We start from the raw sequence: 17,428 nt of genomic DNA, 5'->3' as shown, positions 1-17,428 counted from the left end.
TCCTACGCTGATGCTGTCAGAAAATTTCTAACATTGAGGTTTCTTCATTGACTGGCTTGTACAATAAGCTTGTGGCTCAGGTTAGTTTTTATTATCACAAATATTACGAATACTGGGATGTACTGAGTGACTCAGAGGGCTGGAGATACAAGCATTCATGTAGACACATACTCTAGGAAAAGCCTGAGAGTTATCCAGCCTCCGATTAGCAAGTCCTGAAACATGTCAGTGGTTACAGAAAAACAGTTACCTTTCTTTTCCATTGCCCCTAATAATAAGTTCTAATTAGGTATAGTGCTATTCATAATGTTTCTTGCTCTCTGAATTCTGAGAGGAGATACTTGCCCCAGAAGAATTCCTCGCTTAAGGACAGAAGGTTGGAGTTGGAGGCTCCTCTCCCAGGTGGTGGCTGTCAGAGTCGCATCTCCTCACAGGCTTGGCCATGGCTCCTTTTCATCAGAGGAATGTTAGTCTTTGCACCTTACTCTCAAGTCTGTTGTTTTCCATCTCCAATACAGTGTCTCGAAGAATCATAGAATTAGCTAGGGTGGAAGAGACCTACAAGATCATCCAGTCCAATCATCCACCTACCACCAATAACCCCGCTAAACCATGTCTCTCAACGCTATATCTAAATGTTTCTTGAACACCTCCAGGGACGGTGACTCAACCACCTCCCTGGGCAGCCCATTCCAGTGCCTGACCACTCTTTCAGAAGAGTAGTATTTCCTAATGTAATGTAATGAAGGAAGCAATTTGCACAGCCAGGACTCATCTAGGCTCGTGCACACTCTACTGTGGTAGGAACCATCTCTGCGTCCTCTAAGAGCACCAATGACCAACATAGATGAAAGAGCAACATTTGAAAAAGGATCACTGAAAAAACAGACTGACAGGAAAAACACCACAGCCTCCTTTAATGCCTGCCGGTTTGTTTTGTTTGTACAACAGGACAGTGATGTCAAACCTTTTAGATGTTTGTTGCCAAACTAATTTAAAAAACTTGCAACTTCATGTTGGTTCAGATCTCTCCATTGCCAAATTTGGGAGTGAATCATCATGCCACAATGGTGTTACTACTGAACTGATGCTTCTGCTCCATTGCCTGCAGCAAAGTGTTCAGAGACAAGGCCCTGAGGTCAGCTTTAACCTAATCCTTTTCTCTCCTCAAGGAGAGCTGTGAAGGAAATTGGAGGCACACTTACACAATCATGTTTTCCATCCTATTTTCAAGTAATCATTACTATGGATAAGCCAACTGCAGAAACACCATGATCCTAGCTCCTAGAATGTGAAGAATTTTAGAGTATAAGAAATCAGTTCTAGCAAACGCTATGTGATGGAATTTGATTAAAGAGCAACAAGTAATGTTGTATTCACTGCCAATATAGAAAACAGAACAGGAAAAAAAAAAGCAAAAGTAGATGTAAAGAACTAGTAATTTTTTCATAATGATATCTTCTTTTTAATTGCAACTCATTTGGTGGGGGTCAGCTTCTTCTCCCATGAAACTCCCAGTATGACTAGAGGGAGTGACCTTACCTTGTGCCAAGGGAGATTCAGGCTGGATGTTAGGAAATACTACTTCTCGGAGGGAGTGGTCAGGTGCTGGAATGGGCTTCCCAGGGAGGTGGTGGAGTCACCATCCCTGGGGATGTTTAAGGAATGTTTAATGTTGTACTGAGGGACAAGGTTTAGTGAGAACTATTGGTGATAGGTGGATGATTGGACTGGATGACCATAGTGGTCTTTTTCCAACCTTGGTGATTCTATGAATTCTACCAAGCACTGGATGAAAATACAGAAGAGTAATTGCTCAGCATGTGACAAAAATCTGTCTTTTCATTTGTATTTAGTTGACAGCAATTCAGGTTTCTCACTGCTACACACAGAAGCACTCCTTCCCTACAATGTATGTGAGGATGATAAGTGCTCTTCTTTAGAGCTACCAGCGAACCCAGTCATGATGTGTACAGAGAGCAGAACACAGATCCACTTGCAACAGAATGGAAGAGAAAAAGTGCTTGTTTTCATTTCTCTGTAGCACTACCTTTGTTTATATAAGTATATACTGAAAACTTACTGAATTTGGAAATTTCAAAGATCTCTTCAGTTACCTAGTTCATAGCCATACCAGTTCTTCTTGTCCCAACAGCTTGTTTCCTAACCGTGCTACTTGTCCAGTTCTGTGTGAAACCAGGAAGGTTTTGCACAAATAGCAGCAAGTTAGAGAGAAGTGATGTCAAGCATTCTCTTCTGGGCCATGACAAAGAGGCAAGAAACTGTTTTATAGAATGTGGGATAATTATTGTCATTTAAGAAAAAGAAAAATTAATCTATGCATTTCCAGTGATGTAATGCCCAGTAGATCTGCAAACAGTACTTCCCAGAGCCTGAAACTGCCCTTTTCTTCAACCCTGTAAGACTGGATATCTGTTCACATTGCTTGATCTACTGATATATATATAACTGAGCATTAGACTTCGATACAAAATCCACCAGTAAGTTGTATTGTCTCCTTAATGTGTGACAAATAAGAACCTGTCAGTAACTTGACCTTATCTCCTACCCTAGCTTACATTAAAACAGCATCCCACTCCAATTCTTCCACTTCTGTTTATTCTCACCCAGAAAAGAGAAAACAAATCAGAAGAGCTTTCTGAAGAGGTCCCTCTGACGCAGGCAAGTGCTCACCATTAGCACTGGAGAATGACACTTATAACTTCTCCAGGGATTGCTTTTAACTTCCTGACCCTCTCTCCTTGTTGAGTTTCTTCCCTACAGGGGAACTTGGGACTACGTGGTATGTTAGATGCTGATTTTGCCTGTTAGTCATGGCTTGAGATTCAACATGTTAATAAAGTAGGACTGTATTTTTATTACTATTTTAAGCATGTTTGTGGCTAGCTCTTCTTTTCAGTTACTGTGTTTAACTTCACAGATTGTTAAGGGAACAACTTTATTGAGAAGAAAACATTGCTTTAATTGCTCAGACACAAGCAACAAGGCTGGACTCCATGCATATATTTTTTTTTATGGACTCTGCCTGCTTCTTGGACATGCTACTCATTTCTTTAAACCTTTTTCATAGAATCATAGAATTGCTGAGGTTGGACTTGATCCTGAAGGTCCTTTCCAACCACAACCTAACCATACTACCCTAACTCTAACAACCCACCACTAAATCATATCCCCAGGCACCACATCCAAACAGTTTTCAAACACGTTCAGGGATGGTGACTCAACCACCTCCCTGGGGAGCCTGTTCCAGTGCTTAACAACCCTTTCTGGAAAGAAGTTTTTCCTGATATCCAACCTAAACCTCCCCTGGCGCAACTTGAGGCCATTTCCCCTTGCCCTGTCACCAGTGAGAAGAGACCAGCCCCTCTCTCACTGCAATCACCTTTCAGGTATTTGGGGAGAGCAATAAGGTCTCCCCTCAGCCTCCTCTTCCCCAAGCTAAACAGCCCCAGTTCCTTTAGTCTGTCCTCATAGGGCGTATTCTCCAAGCCCTTCACAAGCCTTGTTGCCCTTCTTTGGGGCTGCTCCAGCACCTCAACGTCCTTTCTGTACTGAGGTGCCCAAAACTGAACATAGTACTCGAGGTGGGACCTCACCAATGCCGAGTACAGGGGCAGGATGTCTTCCCTAGTCTTGCTCACCACGCCGTTCCTGATACGAGCCAGGATGCCATTGGCCTTCTTGGCCACCTGGGCACACTGCTGGCTCATGTTCAGTTGACTGTCCATCAGCACACCAAGGTCCCTTTCCGTCAGGCAGCTTTCCAGCCACTCCTCCCCAAGCCTGTAGGGTTGCCTGGGGTTGTTGTGACCAAAGTGCAGGACCTGACACTTGGCCCTGTCGAAACTCATAAGGTTTACTTTGGCCAATAGATGCAGTCTATCCAGGTCCCTCTGTAGTGCCTTTCTACCATCTGGCTTTTAAATAAATTCCTTTTAAGAAGAGTTTTAATTTCACCACAGTACTGTTTCAATTTTTTTTTTTTGAACTCTTAAGAAATAGAAAACTTCTTTGTTCAATAGGTGTTAGATGTCTGGACTTCAGAGTAATATTCATTTTTACTGAAGGCATGCATATTGCATTGGTTAGATGGAAAATCTAATGGAAAATGGGCTGTTTCTAGCAGTGTATAGGTAATCTAGAAACTTATAACCAAATATGCCTGGACTACTGCTACCTTCAGGATACTGGAACTTCATGCTGAAATACTTTCATTTATAATCTTATTTTAACACACACCTGGCTGCATTCCATGGTTTTGACTGATACAAAATCAGAAGGGACGTGTTTTTCCATTACTCTAATGTTCCTAGAGTTTAGGCTAAACCTGTCAATAAAAGTTCAAAGAATTTAACTGTTTGCTCTAAGCGCTAGCAGCCTGTTTGCTGTTGTTGCTTGTGTTCAGATATCACACAAGAGGTACCAGTATAGTAGCTCTGAATTTGTGGTAGCTGATGTTTTCACTTGTGATACTTGCTGCGTTTTATTCTCCTCCAGGTTATGAATGTCTTTGCTTTTTCTTTACTGATTTTTTTTTTTTTTTTTTTGGTAGTCTAAGATCTCCAGTACTTTAAAGCTGTAGTCACTGGACAAGAACAAATAGGGAAAAAAACAGAGTTCAAGCTGGTAAATATGATCATCTGGAGCATGCAGATGATCACTGTACTCAGAGATTAAGTACTGACTCTACATGTGTATAGATACCCTCCCTAAAAGTAGCCAAGATACGAGCGTATTGTTAGTATGAAAGCCCCTGGCAGAAGGAAGGTATCAATGAGGAGGAAGAAGAGAAGACACATCTGAGAGGGAATTAATGAGAGCAGAAAATAGAGCAATAAACTTTCTGGTTGCTCTGCCTGTGTTTTGTTAATTTAACAGGAGAATTTTGGCAAGAATGTGATCTCCGCTCAAAACATTATATATTTTCTGTCAGATTTTCCATTGTACAATGTATCCAGCATTCTTGCTATGATGAGATGAGGATTTAAACTTCTCCTTGAAAAACAGTAATTTTATTTCAAGGTATTCTTTCAACATCCTTCTTGATTCTTTTTTTTTTTTTTTGGTGGTTCATCTACAAATTACAAGTCTTTCCATTTATGTTCCTTGTTCTAGGAACATTGAGCACTACTTGTGTTTTGGTGACATCTTCTGGATAAGGTTGCCACCGGAAGGAGTAATTAAAGTACATCACTACTAGCCGCCTTTGTGCTTGTTTCTGGTCTGTTTTGGAAAAGATGTACCTCTAACTTGTTCCAGTGATTACTATCCTACTTGAAGTTTAGTAATGAGTTTGAGACTCCAAAGTGTAAGATGAAAATGGATTGAATTATAAATGCGAACAGACACTGCTTGCATGGTGCTGCTTATACGGATGGAATGAGATCTTTTGTCTTGTATAAATGCAATTAAATAAATCTGTTATCTAAGTACATCTCGCAATTTTTCTTCTTATGGCAGGCCTGTACTGTGCTAATTGTTGAATAGACTAACCACAGAAAAAGAAAGGATTTCCTTGGTTAGAGAAAAGGTACTCATAACCAAGTTTCTTGCCTTCAGTAGCAGATGCATAGAGGAGAGGATAGAAGGCGAGGTACGCCAGAACCAATAATTCCCAGAACTTATTTCTTGTCATAGTCAGAAATGCTGTGTCCAGACTCAGAGTAAGAGGCGGTAGGTACCTTGTATATACTAGGTCATGATTGATTTTTCTTCTTTCATTTTTTCCAGGAAAGGACAGCAAATATCCCTCTTTGTTTCTTCTAAAATAGCTGCAATTTTATAGAAAAGAGTTCTCTCTCTCTATTTCTGTCTTTCCTTTTTTTGCTATACTGAAAATTCCTGGTAACTTAACTATTCTCATCTTAAATCTGCGCCATGCATCTGAGAGCCCTTCTATAAAACATACCCAGATTTACTCTACCATCTTTGAGAACTTCTCACAGCACTCAGGGTACAGATACACCAGTATCCCAGCTGTAAGTTTGGGCGTGCATCCTGTTCCTGGTAACTCGATCTATTCTTCTTACTTTTTTATTTTTACCTTTTCTGTCACTAGTACAGAACTGACATTTCAGTAGGAAGCTGCACTTCAACTTCTGTTTCATCATGCAGTTGCTCAGTATCACAAAGCCTTCTACCATTCTCTGCAGTTCTTCTCCAGGCCCCCACTGATAATATCTCAATTATCTTAGAACCAGAAGAAAACTGTTTTAATTTCTTTTCCAGATTCTGTGTGGATATATTGGATACCATCAACTTGAGCACAGATTTATGTGAGTATTCACACTACTGTGAATATCTTTTCAGTTCTGCCCTCTCTTTCCTGTCTTCTAGCACATTATCTATCCATGTGAGGCCACTTCAATACTCCCTGGGGCACCAGAGTCTTTTAAGGCACTCTGGAGGACTTTGAGAAGCCTCTTCCAAACGCAGGTAGACTATACAAACATACAGGCAAGGAGTTCTGGGCTGTTGCTCTCTTGAATGAGTACCAATAGATATGTAGCTTCTGTTTACAAAATCTGGGATGAGTTTCTGCCCTGATCCGGGTTCTCATTGATACTGTTCTTTACAGCAGTCAGTTGGGAATTCCCAGTCTGTGGTGGCCTAACCTCCCCAGCACCTCTTACAAATGTTGTCATTGTGTTTCCACTCCTCCATTTTCTCTCTCACCAAGTGAGAGGATGCACACCACTGGTACCAGGTCGGCTATATTATTCTGGAATTTCTTTAGAACTCCCTAGTGAATGCAATTAGAACCTGCCTATTTGCAGCCATTCATTATGTCCATTTACCATTTATTCATCTCCTATTCACTTAGTCCATTATTCCACAGCCCTTCTGCTGAAGACTGAAAGAGAGTGGAAAAGGAGGAGCAGGTCTATTGTAGAGCTTCCTCAAGCTCCTTAATAGTAATTGCAGCAGTGTGTCTGAATGCAGTGCTGAACTACTTCAATTAAGCATTGACCTCAAGCTGCTCTCCTATTCTGGTTCGCGAGAAAGCTCTCATGTTTAATAGGGAGTAACACTGTGCCAACTTTAAAGAGCTTTTTAAAACCCTTAGTCCAAATACTAGACCAATAATCTGCCAATCTCAGAGTACGTTTTGAAAAATCGTTACCACAAATTTTGTTGAAGTGTGGCCTCTTCTTCTACTGCCATCACCCTAGCATTCCCACCTGGCCATTCTTTGTTTTTTTTTCCAGACATCTCACTTTGAAATACAGTCTTTTGGGGCAGTTGTATCTCCAAAATATTTCACTACTAACAACCTAGCACTCAGTGAAGAAGCACCAAAGCCTACAATTGATCAACATTTAGTAAGGATGAGATAACATTCAGGAAGAAAAAAAAAAGCCTCTGTTCTGGATGAAATGTAAGTAGCAATCTTAGATGTGAATCTACAGAATGTTAATTGCTCTGCAACACCTACTTCACTTCATGGAAAAGAGGAGGTGGGTTATGGCTAAGCATCCAGCTGTTCTGCACTGCAGGTGATACTGGGCACTTGTTATGAAATACAGAGCATAGTGCAAATCCACAGTGCCATTATCTTGGAGAAATGCATTCACACGAAAGCACCTCTAATCTTCAGTGGGAGGGAAGCATAACTCTACTGACATGAGAGAGGTGATTAATTTTGATTTGGAAAAGAAGTTACTGAAATCAAGTTTTTAATTCTTCTTGTCACAGAAAGTTAGGTTCACAGAAGTTTAAAAGGGCTGTAAAGGCAGGAGTTTTATCAATTCTTTTTAAAGTTTCATCGTTGTTTTCACTTTCTGTTAAAATAAAACACATTTGTGGCACAGGGTGATAACCATTAGGTCTCAGTATTTCCCTCTTCCTAGTAATGTTTAATTCACAATGCTAACAAGGTAGTTCCAGTCTGGATCATGCTGAGCAACCATCTAAAGAAAGCCAAAACTGTATTTCCTTCCAACCTGTGTCACTGATGTACACCAGTGAGGTACTGTAGCAACAGACATCTAACTGAGAGTGGACAGAAGTTGACATGGGGGCAGGAAACATTCAAACCAGAAGAACCTCTGCACATCACATGTCCCCTTGAGCATTGCTCAGCAGCTGCCTGCCAACATCTGCAGCCATGTTGTGAATTTGTCAGCCAGCTACAGCACTGAAGAAAGGAACTGCAACACTCCGACCAGCAGCAATTGTTACGGGTATTGTACAGATTCTACAGCTCATTGGACACAAGGTCCAACCATCTTATCCCTGCTGTAATGAAATCTGGAAACTTCTGCCATTCTTAAGGCAACGAAGTTCAATACCTGGAAGGCTGCTTTGTTAAAAGTTCTGTAACTTGGTAAGTTTCTGGTCTAAGAATTTAATGACTTTCTTTCATGAAGATGGATGGCTGTTCCCCAAATGGCTCAGTACCGGTTCCTTCCCTGGGCTGGAGCTCTTGTTTTTCTGAGGCCTCATAGTGGCATTTCAAATTTTATCATAATTTAAATTCCCTGCAGGAGCTACATTCAAATCCAATTTAAATCAAGAAAAGTAAATAGGCTTTCACCACAGGTGAACTTGCCATGATCTACTTTATGCATTTCAGATGTCAAAAAATCCCAGAAGTCTTAAAGTGGACATTGAGGTATATACAATACTTTTATTGTGAGATGTGAACATCTAAATAGTCAGAGATCGGCAGCAGGCTTCTTTTTTTTGCAACCTACTAACAAACATTCTTTGCTAGGAAGTCAACAGAAGTCTTTCCATTGCTCTTGGTGAAAGGGCCCTTCTGTGGAATATGAGGTCACTAGATAATCCACTTGTAGGACACAAATTTGTAGTGTTTTCTAACACTTAATGTCTTACTGAAAAATCAATATCCTGTTAGTGAATTGTGTTGTTTCTGTCATTTTTCCTTGAGGATTTCTCACATTTCTCAGAGGAACTATTGTAATTTAACAGCTGTATTTACTTATTCTTCATCTGATTCCAACCTCAATTTCAAAGCCCTCTTCATACAAACCAGGCATTGTCTAGTGCAGGTTGTGCCTTTTCACCTACTAATGCTGTGCAATGGCAAATTATTTCTAATTTGGGCAGTACTCTTCATGAAATGTCCTGAATGACAGTCAGTGAAAATACTCTTTCCATCTAGGCAAGAAAGATTTCAGTGGTTAACACACTACATCTGCTCTAAGCAACATTTAGATTTAGCTGCCTCCTCTGCAACAGCTGTGGAATGCAACGTTTGTGCTTCTTACATGTAGTAAACACTCAAATATTCCTCCTTCTGCTTGTTTACTATCTTGGTTGTTAGGTTTGTTGGCTCCTCAGCTTGGGGGATGTCTTGGATAAGGCTGAGCTGTGCACTGTGGTTCAGCCCTTTAAAGATAAGGTGCAAAGAATTTGCTTTTGAGAAATTCAGGAGTATTTCAGGTGCTGACTTTAAAACAAGAAAAAGAATATTAGATATAATCATAGAAATAATGCAGTGCAATCCGGCATCCAAATGTATTATGGCTTTTTTTATAGGAACTCAAAGATCTTCATATTTTTTGCCAAGAACCTCTAAATCATGTCCCAAGTTGGTGGTTTACACTTTTTCACTAAGCACTACACTTTCTGCACAGTTATCATTACATGTATGTGCATATGTGTATTTACATATAATATGTCTACATCTGTAAATGCATTCAATTTATATACACACAATATATTTTTTTAGACACTGGAGGCATGTGCCAGAATATTTATTTTATTTGTAATGTACTCTTTGAAATTATGGTATTCAGCTATTTACCTGATTCAGTTTCTGATGTCATGAGTTCAAAACCAGAAATTACTATTTCTGATTTTGTTTAACTGGGAAATTCACTTAAAATTACTAAATTCAGCCAATTTTCTGACATCTCAATGATTGTTCCAACTATTTTTTTTTTCTGAGGTTCTTGCAAATATTCTAGGTGTTGAAGGTATTGCTACAATCTTTTTCCCATGTGCAATTCCATTAGGTGAGCAAAACTTGTTATTCTGGAAGATATAATTTAAAATGAGTACATCAGGGAAGTCCTGCTGTAAGGAGCAATTAATTTCTTATGTTTTTATATGGCAATTTTATCATTTAGAAGCTTAAGTCCTGGTAGATTTTGAGGTTTCCAGGGCTTGTGTGCTTTGAATCACATAACAATGCCATTCTTAGAGAACAATATTTGACACAAAGAGAAACTCATATGTTTAGCCAAGGTGTTTCACTGAGGTTTGCATTTGGATTATATTGATGTAAGTAGATTTAAAATTAATGGATTTTAGTTGGCATTTTTGACCATGGATGTTGGGTCCAGAGGGGCTCAAATTAGATATATTTAACAGTTTAAAGTTCGTCTCTCTCCTATTTTAAAAACATGGATGCTGCCTAGGTAATGTGTATAATGAATGGAGAGCTTATGAGTTCCGGGAAGCTAGTAGGAATGATGGAGTTCCTCACATTAGGAGCATAACTGTCTCCATCGGCTACAGATGGAGTGAGTGCAGTGTACTGGCTCAAGCTGAAGCAGTGACTTCATGGAAACCTTCCGCTAACCTTGTCCTGGGCATGGAATTAGATCTGAACCAGGTTCCAGGCCTTGCAAAACACACCCTTGTGAATTTTAAGCTGTCTTCAGAGTAGCTCTATTACAAGGAGGAAAGGGCTCTGTGAGGGGGTGGCAGCAGTGTTATGGACTGACAGTAGCCCCCATTTCCCCATTCTCCTGCACTGCTCAGGGGAGGAGGTAGAAGAGGATGGATGGCAAGGGAGAGGTGTTTTTAATTTGCTTTCAGTTCTCACTGGTCTGTTAATAATAGACAATAAATTCTGTGAATGTCCCTCCACTGAGACTGTTTTTTCTGTGACAGAAATTGGTTGAGTGATCTTCCTGTTCTTGTCCCTTGAGCCCTTTTTCTGTTGCATTTTCTCCCACTCTTCCCTTTAGGAGGGAGATGAGAGAGCAAGTATTGTGTTTAGCTGCCCATCAGAGTGGAACCACCATACTGTTTGCTATTGCTTTTTTTTTTCCTTTAGCATCTTTTGGCCTGGTGAGCTAAAAAGAAGGGATGTAATATATAAATTTCAGTGCTAACATAAAATCTTCTACTACTTTGCAGGAATTGCTCTTTGTAGCGACAGCCATCTTTAGTGTGTGAAATACTTTATGAACACCTTTGAATGAAATAGGCTGAGTGTCAGGATATAGACACCTCTGCTGCTCTGAATTTAAATGATATGTCAGGGTGAAAAAAAAAACAGATTCAAGCCTCATGCATGTTTTAAAAAAGAAATTTGGGTCATCTTGCACAAAGGTTCAATTTCTTTCTTTTAGTGAGAAAGCAGAGCACAGTGCTTACTCCCTGGGAGGATCACCTTTCTGCACTTTAGCCCTCTTTATCCCATGCCTCATTCAGAGAGGTCAAACATTCAGCCAGGAAGAGACAAGACTGCTGTACATACCTGCGTCTGACACGTACTCCTGACAAGCTTCTTTTCTGTGGGCATCCTTCCCTCATACTGCAACCTGAGGTTTGATGAGCTGGGTGAGTGTCCTGCTTCCCTATCTTCAGCCTGTTGTGCTCCTCAGGTGTTTCTTCTGTGCCACCACAAAGCTCTTGTGGTGTGACACTGTGGTGGCAGACATCAGCAGGAGCTGGGCAGGTCAGCTTGGCCTGCTGCCCCAGGGGCATGTGTGCTCATGGTCAGGATAAACATGCTGGCAGCGGTTGGTATGGGGACAGATAAATTAGGGTAAACTAGGAGCAGAAGCCAGTTTAGAACATTTCTTTCTTGTACTTGTGAGAGGGTCAGAACAGCTAACAGAGGAACCGAATTCCTTACCACATTAATAGCGTAGCTGATGCGGCCCTTGCTAGGATATGTGTTGTTGGGGAGCAAACAGTGACCGGGAATAAATCACTAATACAGATAAAAATTAATCCTAGACAAATGGATTACTGTACAGTCCAAGCATCTGAATGGTCTGCTGAGTGCTCAGGGAGAACTGCAGAACAGAAATGGAGCTTGCGAGCCGTCACAAAGCTCTGCTGGCTTCCCATTGCCCCAGAGGTTCCTCCAAGAGATTTCCTCAGCAGGAAGAAGTGCGGTGAGGAGCGCTGCCCTGGGTTCCTCACTCCACATCCAGGAGCCTCTGGCAACTGCCCTGAGAGTTTCCACTTTCCTCTGTGTGGACAAGGACAGGAAGCGAGGGGGAGTGTGAGGGGCTGGCTGAGCAGAAGCCTGCAACCAGCTTGAGGGAGAGAGAAACGGGCTGAAGGGAGCCCCAGTGTGACAAGACATTTTGGGAAGGCCTCTTTCTGTTCACCTGGGCATTTTTTGTAGTCATCTCTTCTGCGGGGACACCAAAGCCAATAGAGAAAGGGCAGATGAGTGGACTGCCATGCTGCGGCAAGTTGGTAAGAGCCGGTGTGGTGGCTGCAGTGGGTTACCACAGCCCAGCTGTGAGAGTGGTGGTGTCTCCTTTGGTGTGATGGTACTCCACGCTCATGGGGCTCTTGTTCTGAAGCTCACTCTCCATCAGCATTCACTGAGTGGTAGAGGTGACATGCTGACAGCATCTCCAATGGCTCATGGCCACAGCCAGCCTGGCGTTCAGTGCTTTTTGTGCCAAATCAGAGGCCTCTGTGTTCACAAAGACATTGCTTGTGGAAAACCTTGCATTCACACATTCAGCCCTAGTGTGGGGTTTCCAAAACATCAAACTCATAGCACCAGCCATCTGGGCTTTGGCTTGAGGCTTTGCTTGGAGTCAGTCAGGATTTTGGGGGGGTTGGTATATGTATATATATTTTTTCCCCCTGCTTTTCTTCATTTCTCTTGCTCTCCCATACTGTACTTGTTTGCAGGTGATGAGTCCATGAATAACGGGGCAGCTCAGGAGGTTCCTCTGCATTTTGAACATCCCTCTGAGTCATAGTGAGGCACGTATGCATGAGCAAGTAGGGCATGTACATTATCCTTCTCTCTCAGTGGAGAAAGGATAGGATCTGCTTGTTAGAGTGACTTTGATGAATTGAAAGAGCCTGCACTTTCAATTAGGGAGCTGTTTTCCACAGGATTTTCTAGGCATGAATGGACAGTTTTTATTCCTCAGGTGAACTCCCTTTATTTCCACTTGAATTCAACGTGATAATTTTATTAGCTGTACTGTTGGATGGTTTTCCTCAATTTAATTTTTGCTTGTTTCGTGGGTGCAAAGGGTGATTGCAACAGTATCCTGTTCCTTTTGCCTCTTCATAATCGTCTTGGAAGATACTGACACTGTTAAACCAATTCTTTAAAAGGTGATACAATCATTTCTCCAGATTTTCTTAGCAATGACTTTCTGTTTCACCTGTAAATTTACTTCTTCCTGGTCAGTATTCACATGCCCTTACCTTTTAACCAGCAATGGTGCAAGGACAGTCTGTGGTGATGGCCATCTCCTCTCTAGGCAGCCCAGCACCACGTGCTCAAATCTGACAATCTGCATTCTGAAGGCGCAGTCCATCATTAGATCAGCCAGAAAGCCTTTCTGTAGCTCTGCTCCTTGAGGCTTCCTCTCCTTAAAGGAGAACCTTTACGTGAATGGGGTCTGTGCTGCTCCATTCAGAGAGACTCAGATGTTTCTAGAACAGTCTGTGACAGAATCACCTTTTATCTTTGCATGATATAGTGGGGTAGGGCTGTGCTGTTGAATCTGGAAAAGGCCAGGCATGTCATTCATTAGCTAGCAAAATGTCAAGTGGGTAGAAGAGCAATCAATGGTACAATGGAGAAGGTGTACAAGAGCAAGATGCACGGGGATTTACGTTGGAACTGGCTTCCAGCCCAGCTTTTTGTTTGTCTGTCCAGGAATTGGTGACAGGAGCTCCACTCCTCCCCTGGTCAAACCAAACCATACCAAGTGTCCCTGCATCCCTGAGCTCCTGCAGTGCCTGGCAGTAAGTACAGTGAAAGAGCTGATGTGCGGTTCTTCCTCTGCCGCAACCCAAGTCTGGTTCCTGCCACGATTTGAGATAGGTCTTCTGCTCCCAAGTGTGGATCTGCTGGCGCTCCTGCATGGAGCAAGGGGGACAGCTTTAGCTGCTGTCTGTTTTTCAGCCTAAAGAAAATTAGAGCACTGTAAAAGTCACTGCAGACATTATAATCCTGACATCTATCCAGTTACACTAATTCTGTGCATTTTGTTCTGTACGTCCTGTCCTAATCATTCTTGCAAGTCTCTGTTTGCTTGGCCAGGACTCCTTGTAAAACTACTTCACTACTGTAATGCTGACTTTCTTTCTCCCTCTAGGAGATGACAGAGTGCGCTCTGCTCAGTGTTGAAAAGATTGGGCACATTTGTTTGATCCTTTCATGAAGTTTCTTACAATATTTTCTAGTTCATTCTCCATTGAACACGGCTTGTATGTAGCACCAACACACTGTTGGACATTTGAGGAGGATCCCTTCAGCTGAGAAAACTAAATCACAGAGTAACGATGGCACCCAACAGCAGCAAGACCTGTGTCCTGCTGAGCAGTACCCCAGGGCAGGGGAGGAGGGAGTATACTGGGTACTGTTCTACAAATTCCATATCCAGCCCTGGCCCTGGAGGAGGTTTGGTGGGGGTAAAGGGGCCAGAGAGGGTGGGAGGAGAGGGAGTGGGAGGCAGAGTCCTATGGACTCTGAATGATGCTCAGCTCCTGAGGTGCTGCTTCCCAACGGAGACAGATGCTTGAGCAGTGCTATAGCTTTTTCCACTCTCTTGGTCATTCTTCTACAAGGAAGTGAGGAAGCAATGTTCCACTACAATGTACAAGCACAGAGCGCACATCTTCAAACCATGGCCAAATAGTCTCGAATGTAGGAAGCCCAGCAAACTCAGGGAATTCAGCACTGAACAAATTGATCTGGAACTTGATTAAAGAAAATATACTTGTGTTCTGTGTTCGATCTACAGAAGAGAGAGGGAGAAGTAAGCCTGGTCTTCCTGCTTTGTGCTTTGAGTACGTGCAGTCACAACTGACTGCATCTGGCTCCTACGGGGATGAAAAAACTTGAACAGTTTTCCTAACTGGTCCCATTGTAGGAGGAACTTGTTCAGCTCAGCCAATCCCAGTCCTTGGAGCAGGACAGAGCTCTCCTGTGCTGCTGCCTGCCATGGGGATTGGGAATTCCAAGCAGAGTAGTACCCTACTTTTGTGGGTTGCTTTGGAAAACCACTGAATTTTTCAGCACTTTATTTCACATGCCCAGTCTTAAGTGCATATGTTCATTAGTGGCAACAATGTTTTATTGTGGAATTTGTCATCCAGAGGTGTCAAAATGCTTTTCAAAGGAGGCTGCGCAACCTCCACTTGATGTACACAAGGCACCAAGATGAAGCTATTGCCCAAAGCTCTCCAGTACCTCTGAAGCAGAGCAGGGCTGCATTAGAGCAGGTTGTGCCCTGTTCAAGCATTCTTATTTTCAGGGACGTGGTGCCTCTGAAATATGGTTCAGGCATGCCACAGATTCGAGGTCACACTGTGCTGGGTTTGTAAGTAAGTGTCAGAAAGAAATGAATTCTTCACTTACATATTCCAAATCCAGCTTTAAAATAAGTAAGTCACAGCCTTTAACTGTACAGCGTGAAGAGATAATTATTTATTTTTATCAAGAGGTCAGTTAGCAATGCAGAGTTTTTTGGCTTTACTTAAACAGAAACCACATTGTGCCTTTGTATTAATGTGCAAATAAATAATAGTACTGTGGTGCTGCGATATTTTTAGAAATCCTTTCTGGGCATCTGCGTGAAGCCCTAAGCCTGAGACACAGAAAATGCCACTGTTGCTGCTTCAGACTGCCTCCCAGGGAGACCTCGTTTACCCTCCTTTCACTCTCACTGAGAGTGTGGCTGACTTGGGGCTCAGCGATGGAGGACTACACCACCAGGCTGTTTTCCTCAATAAGCTGCCCCACATATGCTAAGCACAATTCCCAGCTCCCAGAAGACATAAAACGTTCCTTGGAGAAAGGGAAGTCTTGTTGTAGAGCTGCCGCCCATTGTTTCAGAAACAGCCCCACAACGTGGGGTCTTCTGCAAATGAATGGAAGGGCTGTGGTCCTGCTGCGAGGAGCTCATATTTCAGCATGAGAGCATTGAGAGAGAGCTGGACAGGTGCAAGGGGAAGGCGTGAGCCATAAGGCCGGAGGTAACACATCAAGCCACCACGGCTCTGGGAACTCTGCAGACTTTTGCTTCAGTTCTGAATAACAGTGACTTTTCAGAGGGCTTTAAACATATTTCCAACAACTCGACCCCCAAAACTGAAGTAAACTGTGACAGGAAAAAATCGATCCAGCACTACTACATTCAATACGCCCTGAAATTTTAGCTCATTTAAATGAGTGAGCTAAATGAGTGCCATCCTCAGAGCGAGCCCAGGGAAAGACTTTTGTAATTGTGATTGAATGGAAGGTGTACGCAAACAAATTCTCAGCAGCACAAAGTACAGTTATAGCTGGCAGAGATGAGCTCATCTGCAAGGTTTGGGACCTGTTCACTGTCACGTGGAGAAGCGAGGCCTTCTTGTTGGCAGAGGAGGCTCAGGTTAGGCGTTTAAGCAATCCCTGGGCCTGATGGGATGCACATACAAGTGCTCAGGAGCCGGTAGAAGCCAGTGTAAGGACACCTCATTATCTTTGGATGGTCACGGCAAAGAGTCCCGAGGGCTGGAAGAAAGAAACATCATTGCACCTTCAAGAAGGATAAGAAGGAGATAGATACAGGCGATTCAATACCTGTCAGCCTCACCTTGATCCTGGCGATGGTGCTGGAGCACCCTGTGCTGGAAATGGTTTTGGAACATATTAAAGAAAGACAATGTGATTGGGAATTGTCAGCATGGATTTATGAAGGGGAAATCATGTGTAACCAACTTGATAGACTTCCACAACAAAACGATTTGCTCAGTGGACAAGGGGAAAGCAATGAATGATCTTATCCTGACTGCAGCAAGGCTTTCACTCTATCTCTGTTAGCAGCCTCATGGACAAACTGATGAATTACAGCTCCGACCGCAATTGCCACTTTATTTGTCTGTGAGCCTGTAGCAGTGTGATTCATTGCTTATCTGAAAATAAATAAATAAAATCTGGCTTTCTTGCCTGAGCTGGGTGTTCTTACTTTATGTGATCAAGGTCTTAGAATTATCCTTTTACTTTTTAAAAGTCACCACTTGCAATGCATATTACAAACCATCTCTGTTTGTTTCCTCTGTGAGAATAACAAAACCCCCTGCTACCAATTCTATGCCGTACAAACAAGAGTACTTGGGCTTTAGGAAATTGTACACCTAAAATGCTACACTCAGAGCTGCTAATTCGCAGTCCCAGACAGCTGTGACTCTCTCTCCCAGCAAGAGGCCCCAGTCATACAGGTAC

This window comes from Numida meleagris, chromosome 3 (assembly GCF_002078875.1).
Source record: "Numida meleagris isolate 19003 breed g44 Domestic line chromosome 3, NumMel1.0, whole genome shotgun sequence".
Classification (NCBI taxonomy): domain Eukaryota; kingdom Metazoa; phylum Chordata; class Aves; order Galliformes; family Numididae; genus Numida; species Numida meleagris.
This window is presented reverse-complemented; position numbering follows the sequence as displayed.